The sequence below is a fragment of the Mus caroli genome, unplaced genomic scaffold, assembly GCF_978045245.1.
Source record: "Mus caroli unplaced genomic scaffold, Mus_caroli_1 scaffold_9, whole genome shotgun sequence".
NCBI classification, from domain to species: domain Eukaryota; kingdom Metazoa; phylum Chordata; class Mammalia; order Rodentia; family Muridae; genus Mus; species Mus caroli.
Window position 1 is genome coordinate 118,826,537 of NW_028227264.1, and position 19,742 is coordinate 118,846,278.

Sequence of the window (19,742 nt, forward strand, 5' to 3'; positions counted from 1 at the left end):
CTTACTACCAAATACGAGTTTTGACTTTTTGAGAAAAGTGTTAAGGGACACTTACAGAGAGATCATCATGAACCTGCAGATAGGGAAGTCTTAAACTTATACCAAAGGAGGCTGGAAAATAGCAATTTTTTTAAAAAGATTTATTTATTTATTTATTTATTTATTTATTTATTTATTATGTATACAGAAGAGGGCACCAGGTCTCATTACAGATGGTTGTGAACTACCATGTGGTTGCTGGGAATTGAACTCAGGACCTCTGGAAGAGCAGCCAGTGCTCTTAACCACTGAGCCATCTCTCCAGCCCCCGGAAAATAGTAATTTAATGAAAGTAAATGTAAAAGGAATAATAAAGAAATTGAGTGCCCCCCACTTCTACTCTCTGACAGGAGACACGACAAGGCCAGCCGACTCACACTTCTGTTTGTGTGACTTCTCCTATAGTGATGGACTGAATTTTTGAACTGTGAGACAGAATAAACCCTTATTTCTTGAGAGAGAGAGAGAGAGAGAGAGAGAGAGAGAGAGAGAGAGAGAGGGAGAGAGAGAGAGGAAAGAAGGAAGGAAGGAAGGAAGGAAGGAAGGAAGGAAGGAAGGAAGGAAGGAAAAAGAGAGAGAGAAAGAGAGAGAGAAGAAGAAGAAGAAAGAAGAAGAAGAAGAAGAAGAAGAAGAAGAAGAAGAAGAAGAAGAAGAAGAAGAAGAAGAAGAAGAAGAAGAAGAAGGAAGAATGGAAGGAAGGAAGAAGCAAGCAAGCTCATAACTTCCATTATGGAGGGAAGCCAGGGCAGGAAATGAAGCAGGACAGGAGCTCAAGCAGGGAAAGAAGCTGGAGGCAGTGTGGACTGACACTGATACAGTGGAGGGGTGCTGCTTACTGGCTTGTTCCTTGTGGATTTTCTCAGTTTGCTTTCTTAGACACCCACAGGACTACAGTCCAGGGGTGGCACCTCCCACAGTGGGCTGGGACCTCCCATATCTATCACTAATTAAGAGCATGTACCATAAACTTGTCCTCGGGCCCATCAGGTGGAGGGGTGTTGAGGTTTCCTCTTCTCACATGAGTCAAGCTTGTGTCAAGTTGATATAAAACTAGCCAGCAACCATTTATATACGTGAGTTTGGAAAACAGGCACATTCCTTTACCATATGGCCTAAAGAAAACACTATGAGTTACCACTCATTGCACTTCGGGGGAGTCATAAACATGTGTTAGTTCCCAAAAAGCAACATTGGTTTTCTGTGGTCTACTTAAGTTTCAATCTTAAGCCATACCACTATCTAGGATTAGTGCAGAAGAAAAATATTTATTGATTGGACTATTACTTTTTATCGCTTTAATCCAACTCTAAGACAAGGGAAAATGCCTGCAAAGCTCATTTGAAAAGGGACTAGAATTCATAGCATGCAATCAGCATATACAATGAAATAATAATGTATGAATCCTTATTTTTTTTAAGATATGAAATATGTTCGGCAAGATGCATCAAAAAAGAAGTTACAGGGGTTGGGGATTTAGCTCAGTGGTAGAGCGCTTGCCTAGCAAGCGCAAGGCCCTGGGTTTGGTCCTCAGCTCTGGAAAAAAAAAAAAAAAGACAAAAAAGAAGTTACAGGAGGGAAATAAATACCTATGTGATGCTGATATATACTTATTAGAATAGCCAAACTTGAAAGTTGAGCATAGTGGGGCTGGCCCGATGACTCAGCAGGTAAGAGCACTGAATACCCTTCCCAAGGTCTTGAGTTCAAATCCCACTCGAGGGTGGAAGGGCCCATTGTGAGTGGTGTCATTCCTGGGCTGGTAGTCCTGGGTTCTATAAGGAAGCAGACTGAGCAAGCCACATGTAATGAAATCTGATGCCCTCTTCTGGTGTGTCTAAAGTTAGCTACAGTGTACTTGTGTATAATAATAAATAAATCTTTGGGTCGAAGCAAGCAGGGACTAAGTGAGCAGGGCTGACCGGAGTGAGAGGGCAGACGTGAGAAAGCAGGAACAACTGGAGCGAGCAGAGGTACTAAAAATTCAATTCCCAACAATCACATGAAGACTCCCAACCAACCATATGTACAGTTACAGTGTACTCATATACATGAAATAAATACATACATCTTTAAAAAATGATCTATTAATAACAGTCCCAAGTTGGAAAGAATCCAAAATCTCTGCCAAGAGAGTAACACATAAATAAATTATATCATGCAATGGAGACTTTGCTGCAGTGAAGAGGGATGAACTGTGGGAAGAACACAGCACAGTGGGTGAATCTCAGAATAATTAGTGGGCATCTGGAGAAAGGCAGAAAGCAATCGTACTGGCTGGTTTTGTGTGTCAACTTGACACAAGCTGGAGTTATCATAGAGAAAGGAGCCTCCCTTGAGGAAATGCCTCCGCGAGATCCAGCTGTAAAGCATTTTCTTACTTAGTGGTCAAGGGTGGAAGGGCCCATTGTGAGTGGTGTCATTCCTGGGCTGGTAGTCCTGGGTTCTATAAGGAAGCAGACTGAGCAAGCCAGGGGAAGCAAGCCAGTTAGCAGCATTAGTCCATGGCTTCTGCATTAGCTCCTGTCTCCAGGGTCCTACCCTGTGTGAGTTCCTGTCCTGTCTTCCTTTGGTGATGAACAGCCGTATGGAAGTGTAAGCTGAATAAACCCTTTCCTCCCCAACTTGCTTCTTGGTCATGATGCTTTATGCAGGAATACAAACCCTGACTAAGACAGCAATAATTTACAAATCTACTCACTGATTGTAGATAATTGTAGAATCCTCACCCTAATCTGTAGAGACACAGAACAGCCCAGTGGCTGTCGAGGAGATATGGTGGAGAGAGAGCCTAACCATTAAGGAGCTCCACGATAGCTGGGAATGGTAGAGATGTTTATACTTTAATTTAGTAGTGATTGCACATGTATATACAGATGTCAAAACTCATCAATGCCTATACTTTAAAACTATATTGCTTATTGGACATTGTGTTTCAATAAAGCAGTCAAAATAGTGAAAATAAAAGCGCGTCACTCGAAAACGTAATTATTTAGACTATGAATGTCAAAATGTCTGTGATTTTCTTTTATGTATGGCTCTCTCCCAGGAGAGAGAGAGTATTTGATCTAAGACGTATGACTAAGTCATTGCTAGACCGGAGGGTGTAGCTAAGAAGTGGAGTTCTTGCCTAATCATATGCACAGGCCATGAGTTTGAGCCCCAGTACAGAGAAAACGTCTTTAAAGTGAACAAGTCATTGCTGCCCTGTTAAATGGTTCACACACACACACACACACACACACACACACACACATGTATTATCAAGTACTTGAACATAGAGTGACTTTTGCTGTCTGTGTTCTAGCCATATTCTCAGGCACTCCAGTGTAGCTCACCTTGGCTCGTGTGGTCCCCTTATGTTTCCTATAGCATGCTATAGTGCAGGTTGATACAAAAATCCCTCCTCTAAATCACATTAAATCTGCATTCATTCAAATTCTCGCTAAATGAGAATAATATTAGTTGTATTCACTTTGTAGAACTACTTGAGGCTTAAAGGAGAGAGTTGTATAACACTTGTCACAAGGGAAGTGCTTTATAATTATTTTGTTTTTAGAAACCTCAATTAATTTTTTTTCCAAAAGTCTACTTCTCTATTAGCAAAGGCTTCCCCCCGCCATAGATTTACAAATATTCCATTTTTTTAATATAGGAAAGATTGGGAAACATTTAAGATTTATATTTCATTATTTTTGAAAATTTGTCTATTTGGTTTTATGTGCATTTGTGTGTGTGTGGAGTGAAAGTGTGTGTGTGTGTGTGTGTGTGTGTGTGTGAGCATGTGTATGTGTGTGTGAGCGTGTGTGTGTGAGCATGTGTGTGTGTGTATGTGTGTGAGAGCATGTGTGTGTGTGAGCGTGTGTGTGTGAGCATGTATGTGTGTGTGTGTGAGCATGTGTATGTGTGTGTGTGAGTGTGTGTGTGTGAGCATGTGTGTGAGCATGTGTGTGTGTGTGAGTATGTATGTGTGTGAGCATGTATGTGTGTGTGTGTGTGTGTGTGTGTGTGTGTGTATGAGCACAGGGAGGTGCCTGTGGAGGCCAGAAGAGGGTATCAGGTCTTCTCAAGCTGGCATTACAGGTGATTGGGAGCAGCCTGATGTAGATGCTGGGGACCCAACCCAGGATGATTTGGTCCTCAGATGCACTAAACAAGATTCTTGCTACTGAGCCGCCTCTCTATCCTCAGCTACATTATTCTGACACCATTTTCTTTTTCATTTGAATCTTGCTGGCAAGTAAAATCTGGGTTCGTTGTCTTCCCCACCCTTCTACTGCTTGTGTGGTAGTTAATAATCTTCAACAAGCCGGGTGAGTTAGGCAAGTTACTTAACCTCAACATGCCTTAATGTGTTTTGCTACAATTGGTAATAATAATTATCCCGAGCTTTTGTTCCCACCGGCAGAAACACACTCAGGACAACCGGAATCTTCTGCGGCAAAGCTTTATTGCTTACTTCTCAGGAAGACCCCGAACCCAGAAAATGGTGCTGCTTATATAGCCCGCAGCATGACGTTTCAGCACCTGATGTGGTGTGACAGCTCCTGATTCGTTGCTCGCCCATCACCCCATTACTACACCCCGAGATGGGCAGTGACTAGTCATGAGTTCACTCTCGCACTTGCGCACAAGGCTTGTTTACTAGTTAGGCACAGCGGAGGCCAGCACCATCTTATAATGGCGATTGCTCGCGGCACGCACGGCTCTCCACAACGATTGCTCGCGGCACGGCTCTCCACAAGTAATAATAACAATAATAATAATCTACAACAATATCTGTTTCACAGAATGACCCTGTGGATGCAGCAATACAATTCACTAAGCATCCTCTTTGCTTTGGCTGATAAGAATAAACATCAGGCCCACTGGGTTATTTTTTTTTTTTTAATTTCCTATTCTCTGTCTGTTAGCTATGAACTGAAATTGAAATTTCTCATTGCCCCATCTCAGGTCCACTGCTCTTCCTGTCTTTAGATTCCTCTAAACGTTTCCACGCCTGGGCTGCGCTCTGCTCGTCCCACTTCTCAACCTCCTCTCTAGGTTCTGAGTCAGTACCTTGCAAGCATTTCTGAATGGCTTCGGAAGTTCATGGGTCGGTTGTATGTTACCTACTGTTTGCCGTTTTCTCTGGTACCTGGAAAGAAGAAGCATCTAAACGGAGCAAGAGTTTATTTAGTTCTCAGCTTTGAAGGGTTCAGTTGTGATTCACCAGCCCTGTAGTAATGGCCTTGTGTTAAGACAGAATCCCTGGACAGGTTGGTTCAGAAAGCAGAGAGAAATGCATTTGATAGAAGGGACCCTTCCAGGACATCTCCCTGGGGACCTCTTTCTGTCAATGGTGCACAAAGTGTACCACATCCGAACAATCCATTCAAGTGTGAATCCCCGAATAGACGAATCCACTGCAGAAGTCAGAGATCTAGTGACCGAAGAGCTTCTGAATACCCTGTTCATGTGTCAGTCAAGCCTGGAACACATGAATGTTCCAAAATCAGTTCAGATTTAAGCAGGGACAACCCAGAATAATCACTTAAAAATATGTATATTTAGGTTGCCTCCAAGACCTTGGGGCTGGACATATAGCACAGTTGCTGAGTGTTGGCCTCTCCTGAACAAATCTCAGGGTGTCATCTTTAATATGTGGGCTGAAGATGAGGGGAATATTCCTAGGTATGTATGTATGTGTTTATTTATTTATGTATTTATGTATTTATGTATTTATTTATTTATTTATTTTTGGTTTTTCGAGACAGGGTTTCTCTTTATAGCCCTGGCTGTCCTGGAACTCACTTTGTAGACCAGGCTGGCCTCGAACTCAGAAATTCACCTGTCTCTGCCTCCCAAGTTCTGAGATTAAAGGCATGCGCCACCACCACCCGGTTTCCTAGGTATTTATAATGAGAACAAAAAAGGCACTAAGAATTGCAATCTTGCTTTTTGTTAATTTTCTTGTTTGTCTTGGGCTATTTTACCTTTTCTCTGAATCTAATCGTAGAATTTCATTTCTGATGATCTTTCCGAATATCCAGGGTAACTCAAAATGTGCTAGAGTTTCTGGTAGCTATTGGGTTTTGTGCAGATTTAGGCATCATGTCAGCCACACCTTAACTCTATTTATTAAAGAAACAGAATGGAACGGTGACATCCCGGAGAATTCACTACACCTTACCGTTAATTCATTAATCAACACTTTGGGAAATGTCATTAATCAAGCACCCTAATTACAAATCCACATAATTGCACTTGATGGCACTTCTTCGTCGGCAACATCATCCCTTATAAATCTTCCGCAAAGAAAAGGAACACATCAGAGCACTTTCTAAAAATCAAGATGTATTATACGCCTATCTAAAATTAGTCTTCTCTGGAGGATGTTTTTTAGTAAGTCCTTCCTTCTGATCACTTCCCCCTCTTTCCCGAGTGCTCAATTGCTCGCCCTAGACTCTTGCTCTTGCTCATCTTCACATTGCTCTCTCTGTCTCACAGTGTGTGGTTTTTCCCTACTTGGAAGATTTCTTTTTCTAGCTCTCAATTTAAAACATCTTTTCAGTTCTCTCCAAATTCTCAAAGATTATCAATAGCTACTTAGTCACCACCAATATCTACCGATAGGTCAAACTGCTGGCACCTTCGGTACCGATTACGTAGACTTTGGAATAAGTTGGAGGTGGACACAGTTTACTATTTTATGCCTCTGATCTCCCATTTCTTCTCCATGATATTGTAAGACCCCGACCCTTGGTCAGTGGTACTTACTTTGAGATGCCCCTGACACACCAAGACACAGATCAATGCAAAAGCAAGAGGTTTATTTTCTGGTTTATTTCGGGGTTGACCTTCAATTAGTCCCTCAAGGCGAGTGACTAGAAGGGCCTCCCCACTCTTCACCACCACCCTCAATGGCTATTACAAGCATTTTTTGTTTGTTTGTTTGTTTTGTTTTGTTTTTTGTTTTACTTTTTAGGTGCACAGGTTTCATCAGCAAGGTTACAGTTCAAACTTATTGACTGAGCATATTGACCTTTAAATCTATTGGCTAGCAAGCATGACACACATTTGAACTCTACCTGGGACTTTCCAGAGGGTCAGGTGACTATCAGTCAGTACATTCTGAGAATTTATCACTCAAGAATAATCCTGTGGGTGTAGAATGGAACTTGGCCTAGCCTTGACTCCAGGCAGGAGGGGGAAGCTGTAAGGAGGGTGTGGGACTGGAAAACCCCTCAGGGTCCCTCAATATTTTCCTCTTTCCAGGGTGACCATTAACAAAGAGAAGACGGAAGTGACTTGCTTCAGAAGCCAGTTGAGTTAGAAAAATGTGTAAGTCAATTTTGTTGTAGCCAATGCTGGTCTACCGCTTGCTCCTTCTATAACACTGACCACTCCTTCCTTAGTTCATAAGTCGAAGTGGTTTTTTAAAAAAAAAGTTTTGGAGATTTAAAAAAATTTTTTTTATTGATTTATGAGCTGGTGTGAGGATGTGTGCCAGTGTGTAGTGCTTACTGAGGCCAGAACAGGGTGCCAGATGTCCTGGAACTGATTTTCAGGCCATTGTGTGCTGCCGGACCTAAGGGCTGGGTATAAACTCAGGGTCTTTGCAAGAACACCCTTTTTTTGTTTGTTTGTTTGTTTTTGTTTTTTCGAGACAGGGTTTCTCTGTATAGCCCTGGCTGTCCTGGAACTCACTTTGTAGAGCAGGCTGGCCTCAAACTCAGAATTCCACCTGCCTCTGCCTCCCGAGTGCTGGGATTAAAGGCGTGTGCCACCATGCCCAGCTAAGAACACCCTCAGACATCCGTTCACACTCCTGACCCTTTTTTCTTGACATGGGCATTTCCCCAAGCCTCTGTGCACTCTTAGCATCTCTTCCCATGTCCCTTTTGATCTCTCCAAAGTATTTACGTTATCAGCGTTACTACAGAGAAGATTTTCTTGTGTGGTGTCTTCTTTTTCTTTTCTTTTTCTCCATAGACTCAGTCGATAATTCCTCAATGATTCATATCTACGGCTTTATTGTTCTTGCTTTCTTCCATGTCACTGCTGATGTAAAGTGAGCAAATGCTTTTTGCAAGCAGAGTAAATATTTTAGATGTTGAGGCTGTATGGGCTTTATTGCTCCGTGGTTCTCAATCTGCGGGTCTCGACACCCCCCACGGAGGCTGCGTATCAGATATTTATGATCCGTAACAGTAGCACAATTACACTTATGAGTAGCAATGAAATATATATTTTTTTAATGCTTGGGGGTCACCACAACATGAGGAACCGTATTAAAGGGTCACAGCATTAGCAAGGTTGAGACCCACAATGTAATCTCTCAACTCTGCGATTGTAGCACAAGGAGCCACAAAGAACACTGCTCTGCAGTGGTGGCTCTCCCCTTTAGTCAGCACTCAGGAGGCAGGGTCAGGCAGATTTCTGAGTTCGAGGCCAAGCCTCGTCTCTATAGTGAGTGGCCGAGAGAAGCCCTGTCTTAAAACTACACAAGGCTACAAAGAGAAACCCTCTTTGACACAGAGAAAACCCACGTCAAAACAAACAAAAAAAAAAACCCAAAATTTAAAATATAAAGGTATTCCTGTATAAGGGGCTTCAAGAAAGCTGGGTTTAATTCTCATGCAACCTATTACTTGCTAACAGTGCTATATAAGAAAGCAAACAGACTCTAAATCATAATCAGTGAAGGAAAAAAAGGTGTAATTTTTACTTAGGAAACTTTGAAATGATTTTTATACAACTGTTTTGAGATTGAGCGTTTCCTTCCTATCTCTGCATCAGAAAGCCACCTACGGGGACATTAGGACATTCCTGAGAGTCGCCCTGGATAAAGCTTTGTACCCTCAGAGCTCACAGCAGTCCTCCGGTCTCAGCATCAGCTCTCTTTCAGGCTGGCCTCCAAGCCACGCCCATCCTCCCCATATGACTGTGCCTGGCTTTTAGGAGAAGATGCCTATCTCTCAAAGCATCTGCGATGGTCTCATTCCAGCCAGCAGCTCTCCCTGCCCAGGCATTGGTGGAAATTGGAAATATTTTTTTCTGGGAGGTTTCGGACAAGCAGGATTTCTGGTGGCCTGCCCTGATACCGTAGAGTTCTTGAGGAGAAGCCCTGAATTTCCTCCACGGAACCATCTTCTATTTTTAGGGCACATCACTGACTGTCTATTGTGAATTTGGAAACAAAATCAAATACTAATAAAAATGTAGATGTAGACTATAAGATGAGCACATTCCTATTGTCATTTTTTTAAAAAAAGATTTATTTATTTTATGTATATGAGTACACTGTGGCTGTGCAGATGATTGTGAGCCTTCATCATGTGGTTGCTAGGAATTGAATTTAGGACCTACCTCTGCTTGCTCCAGCCCTAACACTGTAGCTGTCTTCAGACACCCCAGAAGAGGGCGTCAGATCTCATTACCGGTGGTTGTGAGCCACCATGTGGTTGCTGGGATTTGAACTCAGGACCTTCGGAAGATCAGTCAGCGCTATTGTAATTAGATTGTTTTTCCTTTTCCACTTGGGTATCGTTTTCTTGCTCTTTTTCTTCATTTCTTTTCTTTCTTTCTTTCTTTCTTTCTTTCTTTCTTTCTTTCTTTCTTTCTTTCTTCCTTCCTTCCTTCCTTCCTTCCTTCCTTCCTTCCTTCCTTCCTTTCTTTCTTTCTTTCTTTCTTTCTTTCTTTCTTTATGAGACAGGGTTTCAAAAAAACAAAAAACAAAACAAAACAAAACAAAACCCACCCTGTGTAGCCCTGGGTGTCCTGGAACTTGCTCTGCAGACCAGGCTGGCCTTGAACTCAAAGAGATCTGCCTGCCTCTGCCTCTCAAGTGCTGGGAATAAAGGCTTGGGCCACCACTGCTGCTATACTCTTGCTTTTTAATATTTTACATTGGAATAGAATACTGTAATTCATGCATCATCTTCCCATAATACTTCCCAAAGTCTTTTCCTTAAAAAAACTCCAAACTGAAAACTCCTTTAACCCCAGCACTTGGAAGGCAGGTTCAGGAAGATCTCTGAGTTCAAGGCCAGCCTAGTCTACAGGAGTAAGTTCCAGGATAGCCAGAGTTACACAGAGAAACCCTGTTTCAAAACAAAACAAAAACCCCAAACTGTATTTAAGACATCTAAGAGCCAATCCAAGTAAATCATCATAGTGTCTAATAGCAAACACACTCAGGCTGTTTGGTATCTGTAAACTCACATTATCAAACACTTGGGACTGTCCGCTTCTCATTGATGTTGTGCTAAGACCTGTATCAGCGTTTCAGAGACCCCACTTGATTCAGTGTAACTCATGAGACAGAAGAGGAGTGTGGACTTCAATGTTGTACAGCTATGCATTACTTATCATTATCATTTGGAATGATGCTAAAACACTACAATGTGAGGGGGAAGAGACTGACTCTGAGGATGCCCCTAAATACTCATCATAAATTAGTGAATGGGGGCTTTCAAAGATGTGTGGAGCTAGCGAAGGTGGAGCTTAGGTAGGGGCTGGGGAAGAGGAAACTGGAAGAACCCCGACCTCTCCTGCTCCCCCCAAAAAGAAGAGAAAAAGCCTCTTGAGGAGAAGCCCCTCACCCAAAGAAATGAAAGAGGCTTTGACTGGAATTTTTTCTGTATAAATTTTAATTAACCTTTAAAAGAACCACTACATGATTTATAAATAAAACATTTAAAATTTAAAATCATCTGCCCTGCATGATTTGCCTTAATTGTTCAGTTAACAAAACTGCTATTTTTATGGCTTAGTAGAAGTGTGCCTTTGTTGCTTCTGCTTTAGGAAACACCCAGGTGGATATGCTATGAAGATGTAGTGGTGGAGAATAGCCCAGAGTCTATGCAGTGTCCATTCACTGCTCCTTGTAGTTAACAAGGATAATTTTTAAAATGATCAGGAAATTCTACATATTAGATTCATCTCTATCCATACAACTTAACCTTTGTTTGTTTTTTTTTTTTGCTAAATAGATATTCAAATTTATATTGCAGAACCTAAATCTGTTTTATTGCTCTCTCTCAAACTGGGTTTAATTTCATTTCACAGTTTGACAAATAGCTTAGAGATACCTGGGAAATTCTTGTTCACAACTGAATACAGTGTCTTCAGATGCGGAATATCATAGCAATCATTTCTCAAATGTTTCTTGATCTTGTTTCTAAAAACTAAATACATTAAGATACTTGCTGCCAGGTTTGGATGAGTGTTCTCCACGGAAAGCCTTGGTCTCCTGAATTTCAGGGGCCCTAGTAAGGGCTAGAACCTTTTAGAAATGAGTCTTTGGGGGATATGTTTTTGAAGAACACCGAGGACCTTCAATCTCTCTCCTTGCCTCCTTTCCTCCCTTCCTGTCTTGTTATTTTCCCCTTTCTCCTCCTTCCTTCCCTTTCCTAATCTTTCTTGTCAGGAGATAAATCTCCCGCTCCAGCATACGTTTCTGCCATGCTATTCTGCTCACATCAGAATCCCAGACTGTTTTTTCTATCTTGGATGGAACTCCCAGAGCCATGAGCTAAACAAATATCTCCATAGTTCATAAACAGCCTATGTTATGTGTTTCATTAGACTAATGGAACAGCTAAAACAGCCATCCATCATGGGACCTGAGGACTTCAAAGCAAACCCAGCTTAGCCTGTACCTGTCAAACTTAGTACAGCAGTGAATTAAATCATGGGGTGGGGCACTGGAGGGACTGCCATGGAAAATCATTAATGTTTAGCAAGAAAACATAAGACATTTTGTTTTCTCATTTTGGACATTTCTTTTTGTATATATACTACTTTCTTACCTCAATACACGTGTGATATTTACATAAATTTCTATATATATGAGCAGATGTGCTAAATTATTTAAACTAATATGGATGTATGCATAATTAATAATATCTGAAAACATTGGTCTGAATTAGCATCAAGTGGCATCCCTCTTCTTGCCTCTTCCTAGTGGGTCAGGGACAGAGCCTGGCTTTTCTCATTCTGTAGATCACAAGTACAACGGCAGACACATTTGTCAGAAACTTGCCTTGGCCCTGAAATTCTGCACACGGAGTGTCTCTACCCAGCAGGTCTTGATCTCTGAGTACCTTGTCAAGGGCAGTTGCATCACTGAATCTGGGCTAGCTCACAGTGTTGTTTGATATAGCTCCCATCGGAGATCAGGTGTATAGGCTTAGATCTCTCTCTCTCTCTCTCTCTCTCTCTCTCTCTCTCTCTCTCTCTCTCTCTCTCTCTCTCTCTCTCTCTCCTTGGTTTTTCAAGACCGGGTTTCTCTGTGTAGCCCTGGCAGTCCTGGAATTCACTCTGTAGACCAGGCTGGCCTCAAACTCAGAAATCTGCCTGCCTCTGCCTCCCAAGTGCTGGGATTAAAGGCATGCATCACCACTGCCCAGCTTAGGTTTTTCAAAACCTACTTTAATAAGGGTCCTTAAATGCTTTAACCTGCCTTCCTTCTAGCCCACCACCCACCAGAGGTGGTGGGAAAGAAAGGTTATTAGGAAATGGGGGAAGTGGACCCACCCGCTTAGGAAATAGTTCTTTGGAGCAAATCCAATCTGCCTCATAAGGATATGTGTGTATGTGTGTGTGTATGTATGCACTACATACACACACATACACACACACACACACACACACACACATATATATATATATATGCATTTCTCTCTGTGGAGTCACCACAAATGGAGCTCATCAAGGCAAATGTAAAGCGAACCAATACACGCATGACTTTAGCAAAGAATATTGATGCCAGGCAGAGCAAACCAAGGCTCAAGTTCCCCGAGTCTGTGGGGTCGTATGTATTTATATTCCTTCACCTGTCCTTTCATGTGTTTGCTTTAGGAAAACATCCTTTCGCCTGTGTCTGCTTCAGCGAAACATTCCTTCCCATCTCTGCCTTAGCAGAACACCATCTGGCACAACTGACTTTCCAAAGAAACCATCAGTTTCCACTTCAAGGTAGAGTTAGGAAGCAGAACTAGAGTTTTATGTTTGCCCATCCTTGTAGGTATTTGTTTTTTAATGGTGACCTGCTGCAGGATGTTTGATCTAATTGTGAACCCCAAGATGGTGAACTGGAAAAACCATGTGGTGTGGCTCAGCCCTAACACATGCCTTTAACTCGAGAGAGCTTTTTGTAAACAAGAGCTCAGTAAAATCACTAATAATAGGTCAAGAGGAAGAGCAAGCAGGAAGTTGCCAGGGAGTGAACATAAGAAAAGCCAGGAGAGAGGAAGAAGGCTCTTTGAGTTGAGTATTTAAGACATTAAGAAGGAGCAGAAATTTTTCCTTCTGAGACACGGGTGGAGTTGGAAGGTCAGCTGGGCACACCTCTGCCTCTCTGGGCTAGCAGGCTTTCAACCCAGCTTCTGGCTCCCGAGTCTTCATTAGTAAAATCCAAGTTTGGGATTTTGTTATAAAAACAACAGTGACGCACGCATGTACGTACGTTAGGGTTGGTTTAGCATTGGTTGTAGAGGGCATCTCTGAACTGTTTTGATTCGTCAGCTTGAGGTTAACAGTGGCGGTAATAATGGTGGCCTTATGCTGAGAGTCGAGCCCCGCTGGCATGGACGCGAAATAATTCGGGATTTCATAGAGAAATTAATGGTTAAGAGTGACAATATTTATTTTGCCTGCTGTAGCTCCAGAAGAGAGAAAGAAAAGGCCTCTTAGTGGAAAACCCTCACTAAGGGGAAGCTCTGATTGATTTTTTTTTCTAAGAAAAATTTGATTAATGTGAAAACTGTTTGAAAAAGACTGCGTTTTGTTACAACACAGTTCACTAAACCGCCTCATTTTTTTTTTCCTGCTAAATGACTTTGTATGGACCCAGGGTCACCCAGGGTATTAGCCACTTTTATGTTGCTATTTAAAACAAAACAAAACAATACAAAACAAAACAAAAACAAACTTAAAACCGGCGAGAAAGCTTGTCAGTAAAGTGGGTGGCACAGAGCGTGAGGAGCCAAGGCCCATCTTCAGCACCCGGGGAACAACGCTGGCACAGTTGCACACACTCGAAATCACAGAGTGTAAGAGGTGGAGACAGCCATTGTAACCTAAATGATGAGTCCCAGGTCTCCTGGGGAGACAACATAGGTGAAGTGAATTGGTAGAAGGAAGCAGCCTTATTGGAAAGTGACTTCTAATTGAGGGGCAAAGTAACCTATCAGAGACAGATTTGACGGAATGAGGCAGTGTCAGGATACGCCCAACTCTCTCAAGAGAACAGACCAGAAACAGACCAAGCAGAGAGAGGGGAGGCGTTGTCCGCGTTGTTGTCGTGCCCCCCGCCCCGTGCCAGACAGGTTGCAGAGAGGACAGAGTAGACACAGATCAAAACAGAATGAGCCAGGGAATGAGAAGGAGCCAGATGATTAGAACAGAGTGCTAGAGTTAGTTGAAGGCCAAGCAGAGCATGTAAGTGAGAAGCTGAGAGAAACCAGATGGACTCAGTCAGCTTGGGGAGAAGTTTGGACAAAAATAGCTGAGTAGAACCAGCCAGTCAGAGTTCAGAGAGAGCTAGAAAGGGTGAGCTCATTTGGCAGGAACATCTGAGATGACACCTATATCAGGCATACAAAAGAGACGGTTACACACCCGCAAATGTATTTACGTATGCATGTGCAGACACACACACACATACACACACACACACACACACACACACACACACACACACAGCGAGAGAAAGAGAGAGACATAGACAGAGAAACAGAGATACCATACATACAAAAGGCACAAAGAATAAAAAACAAGCAAACTGGAAATAGGTAAGAAATTAAGTTTATTCACTATGTTGGTGGGTGTAAAGTTCAAAAGACACAGTGCCTGCATGTGGTCAGGGCTCTGGGTGATAGAGAAACAGAAAGAAAAATGACCCCATGCAGGGGTCACAACTATCTGGTCAGGAGAGAACTGTTTCAGTCACTGGCATCTTTATTCAGCCTACTCTTCTATGATGAGAGCTTGCTACTAATTCTTCTTTAGAGCGGTGCCCACGTGACCTCATCACCTCCCACTGGGCCCCACTTCCTGGCTTGCCCTGACCTCCACACCACCACACTGGAGACCAGGTTTCCTGCACATAAACGTTGTTGTAACAAAAGACAACCAAACCATAACACAGCCACTACAGCGACTCACAGTTCACTACACCAAACTTCCAATCACTGGAGTATAGCAGTAGGTGATTAAACATCTGTACCGACTTCTAGAAAGTACACTTATAGATTAGTTACATGTGGATCCCCAAGCCAGATGAGTGATGGAAGAGCATGGCCCATGCCCTAGACCAGCTCTCTGAAAGCCTAGCAGGAGTGGGGCCACTCCCTACCTACTACATCTCGGTCTACTCAACCCGAATGAGACAAAGGTCACTAAGTGATAGATAGAGCCAGTTAGGCTTCTGTTTCCTCTGCTTGAGAACTGGCCTCTCAGAGACCACGTGACTTGCAGTCTGCCAATCTAATTGATGTGCTTGGAAAGTCTCCGCCTCCTCCTGCCTCTCCTCCCCCCCTGCTCCGCCCACTTGGGTGTTTGAATTAGTGTGACATTGGCATTTGTCTGTCTTCAATCAGATCCACATATGCAAATTAGGTGCGTTTTTCTCCCTTATCCATTTCTTCCTCTCCTTGACTGAAGCTATATAAAGCTGGCCCTGCCATTTCAATAAGTGAGCTGTCCTGGGTCATTTATACCTACCATACTTACTGTCGTCGATCCGGGACCCTGCTCCTCAGCTCCTCCGCACCCTGAGACTGTGTACAACAACCGACCCACAGGTTTATAAAATATTTAAGTTCATTTCACAGTCCCAGCAACGTCCTTTCTCTGAAAACAGGGCACTATCAGATCATCTTGATTAAACTGAGGGTTCTAGTCGACTGTGGAAGGGGTGGGGGGACCTATTAATTTTGGTTTTACTTTAAGTACTTTTCTGAGTGGCCAATGCTTTGAAAAATACATCCCAGAAGAGCCAGTCATCTTGCCTAATGAAACATTTAATGCCTTTTCCAATCCTGTTCTCTGATGTTTTCTTTGGAAGTGTAGCGCTGCGGACTCTGAAACAATATCTCAGATTCTTTTCATCAGGATGGGTAAAGGGTTCCAAAATATAGAAATTAGAGCTTACAGCCATAAGTGTTTGGAAATCCAAGGTATAAAGGGAACTAATTTTCTTCCTGATTTCCAATTTCTATAAACACATGTCTGTTCTGTTTTCTATGGTGAGCCTAGTGATCAAGACACATAATTTCAAAGTTGATGAAAGGACTTATCACCTCTCCCAACCACACAATACTCACACACAGCCTGTTGATGTTGGTTCTTGGTAGTAGGTTTTGTTTTTTGTTATTTTGTTTTGTTTTGTTTTTTTGTTTTTTTTGTTTTTCGAGACAGGGTTTTTCTGTATAGCCCTGGCTGTCTTGGCACTCACTTTGTAGACCAGGCTGGCCTCGAACTCAGAAATCCGCCTGCCTCTGCCTCCCGAGTGCTGGGATTAAAGGCATGCGCCACCACGCCTGGCTCATTGGTATTAGTGTTCAGGACACCTACTGATAATTTATTTTTTTCAGAAAGAAGTGTTCAGGCTTTTCTGTAGACATTGGGGTTATAATTTCAGTGGGTATAGCATACTTGAGAGTTGTCTGAAGCTACTCATTGCTAAAATCATTTGTCTTTATAGGATGTGGATGTATAGACATGTGGGTTATATGTGTGATGTTCATATATGTGTGTCAGTGACATGTGCCTTAGAGTGTGTGTGAAGGTCAGAGGACCACCTTGGCTGTTGCTCTTCATCTTCTAGCCTCTTTGAAGCAGGGTCTTCTGACAAGTTGGCATCCCCTTGTGTGATGGTCTGTATATGCATGGCCCAAGGAGTGGCACTAGTAGGAGGTGCGGCCTTGTTGGAGTGGGTGTGGCCTTGTTGGAGTAGGGCTATGGGCATGGGCTTCAAGACCCTCATCCTTGCTGCCTGGAAACAAGTATTCTGCTAACAGCCTTCAGATGAAGATGTAGAACTCTCAGCTCTAGCTGTACCATGGTTGCTTGGATGCCACCATTTTCCTGCCTTCATGATAATGAACTGAACCTCTGAACCTGTAAGCCAGCCCCAATTAAATGTTGTCTGTTATAAGACTTGTGTCATGGTGTCTGTTCACAGCAGTAAAACCCTAAGGCACTTGGCTTTCCAGATTCTCCTGTCTCTGCCTTCCATCTCACCATAGACACATTGGGGATTACATGCCTGCTACTGCACCTGACTCTAGGTGATTCCTGGGGATGCAAATTTTCTAGTGCTCATACTTGCATGCCAAGTGCTTTACACACTGAGCCATCGTGTTATCTCTGCTTGTCTCGGGGTTTCATTGCTGTGAAGAAACACCATGACCAAGACAACTCTTTTTTTTTTTTCTTTTTCTTTTTCTTTTCTTTTCTTTTCTTTTTTTTTTTTTTTTGAGACAGGGTTTCTCTGTGTAGCCCTGGCAGTCCTGGAACTCACTCTGTAGTCCAGGCTGGCCTCAAACTCAGAAATCTGCCTGCCTCTGCCTCCCAAGTGCTGGGATTAAAGGCATGTGCCAACACCACCCAGCTTCAAGGCAACTCCTTTTTTTTTTTTTTTGTTTTTCGAGACAGGGTCTCTCTGTATAGTCCTGGCTGTCCTGGAACTCACTTTGTAAAACAGGCTGGCCTCGAACTCAGAAATCCGCCTGCCTCTGCCTCCCGAGTGCTGGGATTAAAGGCGTGTGCCACCACACCAGGCCAAGGCAACTCTTATAAAGGAAAAATTTTAACTGGGGCTGGCTTAGAGTTTCAGAGGTTCAGTCCATTACCATCATGGTAGGAAGTATGGCAGTGTGCAGGCAGACATGGTGCTGGAGGAGCCTAGAGTTCTACACCTTGGTCTTCAGACAGCCAGGAGGGAACTCTTTTTCACACTGGAGGAACCTAAGCACCCGCAGGCCTCACAATCTGCCTACAAGTGACACACTTCCACAACTATTCCAACAAGGCCACCCCTCCTAATAGTTTCACTTCCCATGGGCCAAGTATATTCAAACCACCATACTGCTAAAGTTATTTTTTGAAGAACAATCCAAAACACAGCCTGACCAGATTACATCATAATATTTTTTAAAGAATGGACACAATAGGACCCAAGAATACAAGGTGCTTCACGAAGATTTTGAGCCATAAAATATTGTGTGTAATTTGAATAGCTGGTAAATAATAGCTATGTATACCAGATGGACATAACCACGTGTGAGAGTTTCATGGTTTTGAGATATAAATCCTGTGTTGCTTTAAGTTACTTTTTTAAAAAAATGATTTATGTTTTTAAAGTTTTATTATATATATATTTCCTCGGGTGCTTGCAGCGCTCTGCATAGGTTTGCAGTCTCGTGGACTTTCCCCCTCCACTTGGCATGTCTATTGATCCTGCCCTTCTTCAACTCCTGTTTGGGCTGTCATACTAGTGAGATTTTACGGCTGTATCTTCTGATATTACTGGGACCTACGATCTCACAGCAAACACTCTGGTCCTCTGGCTCTTAAAATCTTTCTGCCCACTCTGCCGAGATGTTCTCTTAGCATTAGATGCTGGGTTGTAAAGGTATCCATTGGGATTGGGCTCCAAAAACTCTGCGTTTTGATTGGTTGCTGATTTTTTTTTTTTTTTGTAATGGTCTCTGTTGCAAAGAGATGTTTCCATGATGAAGGATAAGGGCTACATTTACCAGGCTAGACCTTGGAGGAGGGTGTGGGCAAGTTACTTGTAAAAGACAACCAGAAATCTTCATGTACAAGACTTGCTCAATACCAGGTACTTTGTCAAGGGCTCTGTTGGAGGGCGCTGTTATCAGAGAAGCTGTGCTGAGTCATAACCAATCTTAAAAACAGGATGGCTCACTCTTCTTCAAGAGCCAGAGAGAGACTGGGTTATGAGGGCTACTTGCTTTTTGACAAATGAAACTTACTACTCAGCCTTACAGTTAAAAAAAAATGAGACAAATGCTATTGGCCTCTCAGTAGCAATATTTGGCCTTCAGTTAAGAAATGGGGCTTGGGGGGCAGAGGGAGGGAGTGTCCTGGGTGGGAGAATGGACAGGGAGGGGAAAGGGGGAACATGATCAAGTAGTGGGATGGGGCAGGAGTGAAGCCCTGAGGGGCCAGCAGAAAGAATGGAAACAGGCAACCTTGGGAGTTAGGAGTTGGGGGGACCCTATAGAATGTACCAGAGACCTGGGAGGTGAGAGACTCTCGGGACTAAAGAGAGGGACCTTAGATAAAATGCCCTACAGTGGGGAGAGGGAACTTGTAGAGTCTACCTCCAGTAGAAAGTCAGGGCATCAAGTGGAGGAATAGGGTTGCCATCCCACAGTCAAAACCTCTGACCCAGAATTGTTCCTGTCTGAAAGAACTGCAGGGACTAAAATGGAGAAGAGCCTGAGGGAAAGGAGGTCCAGTGTCAGGCCCAAATTGAGAGCAATCTCAAGGGGAGGCTCCAAGGCCTGACACTATTACTGATACCATGGTGCGCTTACAGACAGGAGCCTAGCATGGCTGCCCTCTGAGAGAGGCCCAACAAGCAGCTGAAAGAGTCAGGTGCAGATATTTATACTCAGCCAATGGACAGAAGCTGCTGACCCCTGTGGTTGAATTAGGGAAAAGCTGGAAGAAGCTGAGGAGGAGAG